This window comes from Petaurus breviceps, unplaced genomic scaffold (genome assembly GCF_028583685.1).
Source record: "Petaurus breviceps papuanus isolate PSGF00001 unplaced genomic scaffold, PetGlider_PUasm1.0 532, whole genome shotgun sequence".
NCBI lineage: Eukaryota > Metazoa > Chordata > Mammalia > Diprotodontia > Petauridae > Petaurus > Petaurus breviceps.
This window is the reverse complement of record NW_027186361.1, coordinates 176,810-186,688: the sequence shown is the minus strand read 5'-3', so window position 1 is coordinate 186,688 and position 9,879 is coordinate 176,810. Positions and strand designations below refer to the sequence as shown.

General features: G+C 40.0%; 1 pseudogene; it reads right to left on the bottom strand.

Annotated features, from left to right (window-relative positions):
- Nucleotides 1-2,590: 2,590 nt before the first annotated feature.
- Nucleotides 2,591-3,983, bottom strand: LOC138172399 (solute carrier family 2, facilitated glucose transporter member 1-like; annotated as a pseudogene).
- Nucleotides 3,984-9,879: the final 5,896 nt, after the last annotated feature.

Below are 9,879 nucleotides of genomic sequence, written 5' to 3'. Positions count from 1 at the left end.
ATCATAGTACACCAGATCTTTTATCCTCCACAGTCTCCTGAAGTCTGCCCAGCTTTGTGTTCTGCTGTCTCCGTTTCCATTTGCCTTCAGTCTTTTCCAACACCAGGGTCTTTTCCAGTAAGTCCCATCTTATCATGTGGCCAAAGTATTTAAGCTTCAGCATTTGACCTTCCAATGAGTAGTCAGACTCAATTTCTTTAATATTTACTGATTTGACTTTCTTACCGTCCAAGGGACTTCCCAAAGTTTTCCAGCACCACAATTCCGAAGTGTAGATTCTGTGGCCATATGCATTGCTGCTGGAAAAACCATAGCTTTGACCTTTTTAGGCAGACAAGGTGATGTCTGCTTCATAGTGTGAAGTATGCTGTCTATATTTGTTATAGCTTTCCAAGGAGCAAGTGTCTTAATTTCATGGCTGCTGTTGCTGTCTACAGTGATCTTTGAGCTGAAGAATATAAAATCTGACACTGCTTCTATTTCTTTCACCACTATTTGTCAAGAATTAATGGGACCAGTTGCCATGATCTTATTTTTTTTTTTAATGGTAGGCCTCAAAACAGGTTTTACATTCTCTTCTTTCACCCTCATCAAGAGGCTTCTTAATTCTTCACTTTCTGCCATCCATGTGTTATCATCTTCATATCTGAGATTGTTGATATTTCTCCCCTGCAACCTTAATTCCAGTTTATGATTCATCCAGCCTGGAATTTCACATGATGTACTCTGCATATAAGTTAACTAAAGTGACAATATACAGCCTTGTCTTGATGGGGTACCTGGGGTCTATGTCAATTTGTGAAACCAACTTGTAAAACCAGTCTGTGAAGTTGTAATTTGTCCTTTCCCACCCTTGAGCTCTGCCCCTTCTCCCTATCCCACACTCCACCTAGGCAACACCCTGTGACCCCTTTGTTCTTACTTAATCTCTTCATTTCTTCTCAGGCCTGACCCACACCCTCCTTTGTCCTTGCCTTTGGTCTCCTTCAACCTGGCCCAAATCTTATCTAAACTATCTATTCACATGCTCCTCTAGGTCAGCTCAGACCTTTGTCTATGCACTGAGGCCCCTGCCTCTGGTCAGCCCCGACAATGGCAGCCCTACCCTTTAAAGGTAAAAAGCATATACCCCTCTCACTTGCAGGTCCCCTAAAGGACTCTTGCCCTCTTCTCATAGAAGCCTAACAATAAACTTCTACAACTCTCACTCCAATTAAGCCTGAGACCTTGAATTCTTTCCAGAAGATATTGCAGGTTTTCTGGTCTTAGATAAGATCATAATTCCTGCTGAACCTATTGGGATCCCGTCCCCCATCAGTCTCACTCCTTTCCCAGTCTTAAACCAATCAGTTGTTCCATGTTTGGTTCTAAATGTTGCTTTTTGACCCACATACAGGTTCCTTAGGAAACAGGAACATCTGGTACACCCATCTATTTGAGGACTTACTACATTTTGTTTTGATCCACATAGTCAAAGGCTTTAGTGTAGTCAATAAAGTAGAAGTAGATGTTTTTCTGGAACTCCTTTGCTTTCTCCATAATCCAAAGAATGTTGGCAATTTGATCTCTAGTTCTTCCTCTTTGAAAGGCTACCTGTTCTTCTGGTAATTCTCTGCGCATATATTGCTGAAGGCTAGCTTGCAAAATCTTAAGCATAACCTCATTGGCATGTGAAATGAACTTAGTTGTCCAGCAGTTTGAACATTCTTTGGCATTACCCTTTTTTAGGACTGGGATATAAACTGATCTTTTCCAATCCAGTGGCCATTCTGAGTTTTCCAAATTTGCTGGAATAAAGAGTGCAGTACTTTAACAGCATCATCTTTAAAAGATTTTAAATAGCTCAACTGGAATTCTGTCACCTCCACCAGCCTTATTGTTAGCCATGCTTCCTAATGCCCACTAGACTTCATTCTCCAGGACTTCTGGCTCTAGATCATTAAGTACACCAACATTCATGTTCATATCTTTCTTGTATAGCTCTTCTTTTTTTTTTAAAGCAATTAAAATTAAAGCAAGGTTTATTTCTGCCAGTTATTTCTGGGTGTGGTGCTAAGTGTCTGAGCCTGGATTCGATCCCAGGTAGGGTTGACTCTGGGGCTAGTGCTCTTACTCTATCTGCTACCTGGCCACACCTTGTATAGCTCTTCTGTATTTTCTTGCCACCTCCTTTTAATCTTTTCTGCTTCTGTTTTTTGTCTTTTATTGTGCCCATTTATTTTTCTTAATGGCCTAGCTGGGGGGGGGGGTAGACTCAGGCTGATTTAATGTTTTAAAAAATTTTTTAAATAAAAAAAAATGCTTGTTAAATATTCAGCTCTGACTTTTTTCCTCCTGTACACAGTTTTAAAGGAGGGAGCTCCAGCCCCAGCTTGTTCTTGGCCAGTGCAGTGCCTCTGGATGGATCTTTCTGCTTGGAGATCCAGGGCAGGGGGGCAGAGGAAGGGGAGCCCCAGTAATCTGTTCTTGTCCAGGATGGTGAGGTTGGGGAGGGACAGAGAGGGATGGGGGGGGAAGAGAAGAGTCCTGGGGCTCAGCAGGCAGTCCCTTGGCCAAGAGACGATCAATCGACTGACTGCTGTCTCACTCCTCACACTTGGGAGTTGGCTTCCAGGCTGTGGAACTCATCAGGTGTCTTGTCACTGACTGGCTCCACCTTGCTGGAAGCCAGAGGCAAATTCATTAAAGATCCAGCCCCTTGTTTCTGGTACTTTGAAATAGGTGAAGATAAAAAAGAGAATGAGTAGCACGGTGAAGAGGTGAAGATGATGAAGACGTAGGGGCCACACAGTTGCTCTACATACTAGAAATACATTCCCACAGTAAAATTGGAGTACCAGTTAGGCCAGCCATAGCACAGGCAGCTGGGTGAGGGCCCTGGCTGAAGAGCTCAGTGATGATGAACCATGGGATGGGGCCAGGGCCGATCACGAAGCCAAAGATAGCCACAATGTTTAGAACATCCAGGGAAGCTGATCTAGCAAGGCCAGAGCAATCATCATGAGCACAGCATAGCCTGCCATTCGTGCTAGACCAGTGAGGTGCAAAGTGTGGTGTCCAGCCTGCTCCAACACAAACAGCAACACAACAGTGAATGCAGTATTAGCCGCTCCCCCTGCCCCGAACAGATTGGCTGTTCCTCTCCAGACTTCTGAAAGATGCTGGTGGAGTAGTAGAAGACAGCATTGATCCCAGACAGCTGCTGGGACAGCTGGAGCACCACAGTGATGAGGACCAACTGCTGGTACACAGGATGGTCACCTTGTTCTCATGCATCATCTGCTGACTTTCCTCCTTCATCTCCTGAAGTTCACTACTCACAGGAGTGGTTCCCCTGAGTTTCTTCAGGACATTCTTGGCCTTATTCTCTTCATTGCAGTTGATGAGCAGGAAGTGGGGTCTCTCAGGACAGAAGGGAAGCACAGCACACTGGATCAGGGATGGGTGGAAGATGAAACCCAAGAGAAGGGGCCACAGTTCTCCATTCCATGATAGAGTCCAGACCAAATAACTGGGTGATAAGGATGCCAATTCTAATGCCTAGTTGGTGAAGGGTACCCAAGGCTCCACCTAGGGCTGTGGGTGACACTTCCCCCACATACAGGGGCACAAAGCCTGTGGTGAGGCCACAGTACAAACCAATAATGAAGCATCCTAAGATCAGCATCTCAAAGGACTCGGCCATTTTGGAAAAGCCCGTGAGCATAGCAGTAATAAAGGCCAAACTTCTTTGTTAGCATGAAGTTCTGATGACCAAAACAATTGACAAAGAGACCCACAGAGAAGGAGCCAATCATATCACCAATGGAGAAGGTGGCCCCTGAGAGGGACCACAAAGTGATCAGGGTAGTGGATGATATGGGTTCATGATATCGATTCACCTAGCTACTATTGTAAAACTCCTCTATCACCTGTGAGGCATTAATGACTCCAGTGTTGTAGCTGAATTGTAGGGAGCCCTGAATGGTATCACATGAGGCCATCCGTAACCTTGCCTCCGGAGCCCATGTTTCTCGCCATGCTCATGATGCCGCTGCCACTGCCACCGCTACCGCTGCATATGCTGCCACCACTCTCTGCACTCTGGCTTCAGCTCCGGCTTGAATCCCCAGGGTTCTAGGGTGGAAAGCTGGGGTGTGCTACACTCCCCTGCTCTCTGCTTTTCTCCCTATTCCCTTTTATACTTTTTTCCTCTTCTCTCTTTTCTTCCTTTTCCTCTCTTCCTTTTTCTTTTCTCTTCTTCTTTCCCTCAACTATCTTTTCCCCTTTCCTTTCCTTTCCTTCCCCCTTTTCCTCTCTCTGGTAGTACTGCACTCTTGGGGCCTTACCTCTTAGTCCACCCCATTGGAGCAGTCTTGCTCTCGCTCTTTATTGTGCCCATTTTTGCATGAAACTTTCCCTTGATATCTCTAATTTTCTTGAAAACATCTCTTATCTTTCTCATTCTATTGTTTTCTTCTTTTTCTTTCTTTCTTTTCTTTTATTCCTTATTTCTATTTCTTTTTCATGTAAAAAGCCCTTCTTAACTTTCCTTGCTATGCTCAGGAATTCTGCATTCACTCGGATATATCTTTCCCTTTGTTCTTTCCTTTTCACTTTCCTTCTTTCCTCAGCTATTTGTAAAGCCTCATCAGATAGCCGTTTTATTTTTCTTGTTCTTTTTCTTTGGAATGTTTTTTGTTGTTGACTCCTGTACAACATCACAGACTAATGTCTGTAGTTCTTCTGGCACTCTATGTACGAGATCTAATCCCTTAAATCTATTTGTTATTCCCATTTCGTATTCATAAGGATTATTATTGAGGTCATGCCTAGGTAGTCTGATAGTTTTCCCTCCTTTCTTTAATTTAAACTTGAAATTTGCAATAAGAAGTTCATGATCTGAGCCAGTCATGTCCAAGTCTTGCTTTAACTAACTGTATAGAGCTTTTCCACCTTCTCTGCAAAGTATAGAATCAATTTGATTTTGATACTGACAATTTGGTGATGTCAAGTTGCCTTTTGGGTTGTTTGCTATGACCAGTGAGTTATCTTGACAAAATTCTATTAGTCTCTGCCCCTGCTTCATTTCATACTCGAAGGCAAAACTTGCCTGTTATTCCGATTATCTTTTGATTTCCTACTTTAGCATTCCAATTCCCTCTGATGAATGTGACATCTTTTTTGATGTTATTTCTGTAAGAACTAAGCAAGTTTGGCCTCTTGGGCATCTGTGATTGGAGGATACATTTGTATTACTGTGGTGCTAAATGGTTTGCCTTGGATTCATTCTATCATTTTTGAGATTCTACCCCAGTACTGCTTTTCTCATCCTTTTACTGACTATGAGGGCTACTCCATTTCTTCTAAGGGATTCTTGCCCATATGTAGTGATCACCTGAATTAAAGTCACTCATTCCCATCCATTTAAGTTCACTGACACCCAAGATGTTGATGTTTAAGCTTTCCATTTCTTGTTTGACCACAGCTTACATTCCAGGTTCCTCTTGATCTTTACAGTATCAGACTTTCCTTTCATCACTAGCTACATCTCCAGCTGAGCTTCCTTTTGGCTTTGACCCAGCTGCTTTGATCTTTCTGGAGCTACTTTTAGTTGTCCTCTGCTCTTCCTCAATAACATGTTGGATACTTTCTAATCTGAGGGGCTCATCTTCTGGTTTCATATTTTTAACCATTTTAATGCTGTCCATGGGGTTTTCTTGGCAAAGATCCTGGAGTGATTTGCCATTTCCTTCACTCTCTGAAATCACTTGTCCATTTTGGATAACCCTGAATGGCGTAAGTCCATAGTTTCACTGCGCTATGCAAGCCCCTCTATCACGACAAGATAGTGATGGGGGGTGAGGTGGGGGAAGGAGGGGGAGGTTAACATTACTTAGACTCATAGATCTGAAGGTGGAAGGGACCTTAGAGGCCCTCTGGTCCAGCCTACTCAGAGAAGAAAACTGAAATCCAGGGAATGGAAGGGACTTGTCCAAGGTCACACACATAAGTTCTTATAGCTGAGAGGGACCTCAAAGCCCACTTAGTCCAACCCCCTTAATTTAACAGAGGAGGAAGTAGACCCAGAGAGGGCAAGGGACTTGTCCAAGGATACACAGACGATCCTAGGTATAGAACTAGAAGGGATCTCAAGGACTAGCTTGTCCAACTCTTCCATTTCACAGAGAAAAAAACAGACCCAGGAAAATCACTTGCCCAGGCTTATATAGAATCATAACTTTAGAAGTGGAAGGGACCTTAGAGGCCATTTGGTCCAACATATCATTTTAGGGTGAAAGAAACAAAGTCTCTGTTTTCCCCACTCATACTTATCTACTCCTTATGATTGTATACTTACTCTATTCCATTGATCCACCACTCTTTTCCTTAGCTAGTACCAGATTGTTTTGATAATTACTACTTTATAATACACTAGGAGATTTGGTACTGCTAGGCTACCTTCCTTCACATTTTTTTCATTGATTCCCTTGATATTCATGACCTTTTGTTTTTCCAGATGATTTAAAAATATTTTTTTCTAGCTCTATAAAATATTTTTTTGGTAGTTTGAGATGTCAATGAATAAGTAAATTAATTTAGATAGAATTCTTGGGTGGTTAGGTGGCACAGTGAATAGAGCACCAGCCCTGGAGTCAGGAGGACCTGAGTTCAAATCAGGCCTCAGACACTTCACACAAAAACTAGCCATGTGACCTTGGGCAAGTCACTTTATCCCAACTGTCCTCCAAAAAGCAAAAAAAAAAAAGAATTGTCATTTTTACTATATTGGCTTGGCCTACCCATGAGCAATTAATATTTCTCCATTCATTTAGATTTGATTTTATTTGTGTGAAAAAATGACAGTTTCCCTGCTTTTGTCTTTTAATTAGAGGTATTTTTGCTTTTGCTTTGTCTGAGATCATGATTACTACCCCTGCTTTTTGTTGTTGTTGTTACTTTAGCTGAAACATAATAGATTCTGTTTCCGCCCCTAATTTTTATTCTCTGTATGTCTTTCAGTTTCAAGTATGTTTCTTATAAACAACATATCGTCAGATTTTTTTTCTTAATCCATTCTGCTGTCTCTGTTTTATAAGTGAGTTTATCCCATTCATGTTCACAGTTATGATTACTGTGTATTTCCCTCCATCCAATTTTTCTCCTCTGTTTATCTTTTTCTCTCTCTTTTTTTAACCTACCCCTCCTCAAAATTCTGTTTTGCTTCTAACCATTCCCTCCCCCAATCCACTTTCCCTTCTATCAGCCTTTTCTTTTATTTCCTTCCTCTCTTACTTCCCTGTAGGTTTAAGGTAGGTTTCTATACCTGAGTGTGTATGTTTTTCCTTTTTTGAACCAATTTTGATGAGAGTAAGGTTCAAACATTGCCTACCACTCCCCATCTTCCCCTCCACTGTAAAAGCTCTTTTTTGCACCTCTTTTATATGATATCATTCTCCCCATTCTACCTGTCTCTTCCCCCTTTTCCCAATGGATCAATCTTTCTCACCCCTTAATTTTACTTTTTTGAAATCAGCCATCATAGTCATGCATAGTCACCCATGCCTTCTGTCTGTGCAAACTCCTAATTGCCCTAATAATGGTAAAGTTCTTAGGAGTTACATGTATCATCTTCCTATATAGGAAGATAAATAGTTTAACTTTTTTCAATTTATTATGATTTTTCTTTCATGTTTACTTTTTTATACCTCTCTTGAGTCTTATATTTGAAAGTCAAATTTTCTGTTCTACTTTGGTCTTTTCAATCAGGAATGCTTAAAAGTTCTTTATTTCATTAAATGTTGATTTTTTTCACCCTGAAAAAATTATACTCAGTTTTGCTGGGTAGGTGATTCTTGGTTGTAATCCTAGTTTCTTTGACCTCTAGAATATCCTAATTCCAAGCCCCCTGATTCTTTAATGTAGAAGCAGTTAATTTTGGTGTGATCCCGACTATGGCTCCATGATATTTGAATTGTTTCTTTCTGGCTGCTTGCAATATTTTCTCCTTGACCAGGGAGCTTTGGAATTTGGCTATAATATTCTTAGGAGTTATAATTTTCGGATCTCTTTCAGGAGGTGATCCGTAGATTCTTTCAATTTCTATTTTACCCTCTGGTTTTAAGATATCAGGGCAGTTTTCCTTGATAATTTCTTGAAAGATGATGCTAGGCTTTTTTTTTTATCATGGTTTCAAGTAATCCAATAATGCTTCTCTCTCTCTCCTTGATCTATTTTTTAGGTCAGTTGTCTTTCCAATGAGATATTTAACATTTTCTTTTCTTTTTTCATTCTTTTGATTTTATTTTTGTTTCTTGATTTTTCTTGCAAGCTTCCACTTTCCCAATTCTAATTTTTAAGGAATTATTTTCTATTTTTCCAATTTCTTGTAAAATAATTTTCAACTTGCATTTCTTATAAAATTTAGAATTCCAAATTTTTCTCATTTCCTCCTTCCCTTTCCCTCTCCCCAAGATAGCAAGCATTCTGATATAGGTTATACATATATAGTCATGTTAAACATATTTCCATGTTAGTCATGTTGTGAAAGAAGAATCAAAACAAAAGCGAAAAACACAAGAAAGAAAAAACAAAAAATAGTCTACTTCCATCCACATTCAGACTCTATAGCTCTTTCTCTGGATGTGGATAGCATTTTCTATCCTGGGTCTTTTGGAAATATCTTGGATCATTCTATTGCTAAGAAGAGCTAAGTCTGTCATAGTTGATTATCTACAATGTTGCTGTTACTGTGTGCAATGTTCTCCTGGTTCTTCTAGTTTCACTCAGCATGTATGTCTTTTCCAGTTTTTTCTGAAATCTGCCTGCTCATCATTTCTTATAGTACAATAGTAAGGAATTATTTTCTTCAGTGACTTTTGTACATCTTTTCCCATTTGATGAGTTCTTTTTTTTTTGGGGGGGGGAGGATACTTATTTAGTATTTTATTTTTCCCTAATTACATGTAAAAACAATTTTTAAACATTTGTTTTTAAAGCTTCAAATTCCAAATTCTCTCCCTTCCTCTCTCCCTGGCCAGTTCTACTTTCTTCTTCTTCTTCTTTTTTTTTTTGCAGGAGAGAAGTCAGGGCAATTGAGGTTAAATGACTTTCCCAAGGTCACATGGCTAGTAAGTGTTAAATGTCTGAGACTGGATTTGAACCCAGGTTCTCCTGACTCCAGGGCCGGTGCTCTATTCACTAAGCCACCTAGCTTCCCCCAGTTCTACTTTTTAAGGAGTTCTTTTCTTCAGTGAGTTTATTTATTTAACCTCTTTTCCATTTTATTGATTCTGCTTTTTAAGGAATTCTCTTTTTGGATGGATTTTTCTGTTTTTTAATTCTGTTTTTTAAGGTGAGGTCACACTCATTCAATGACTAAGGGCTGAGTAAAAATTGAGACAAAAGATGGCCTACTTCACCATCCCAAAGATATCAATCTGGAAGGGGAATACCCTTGTAGTTTCTGGCCAGTACAGAAAACAATTGCTTTTTACATTCATTCTAAACTATCAAACCTAAACAATGAGTCACAGAGACTTAGGCTGGGCCTATTATTGGCCATTCAATGAAAGCAAGAAACTAGCATTCCTAATATAATATTCAATGATATTGGTGATAATGGGAATCCTTGTTTCCCTCCTGATCTTATTGGGCAGGCTTCTAGCTTATCCCCATTATAAATAATGCTTGCCAAATGGTTTTAGGTAGATGCTTCTTATCAGTTTAAGGAAAATCCATTTATATCGATGATTTCAAGTATTTTTTAATAGGAATGAGTGTTGTATTTTGTCAAAAGCTTTTTCTGCATCTATTGATAAAATCATATTTTTTTTACTTTTGTTATTGGTATAATCAATTATGTTAATAGTTTTCCTTATATTAAACCATCCCAGAATT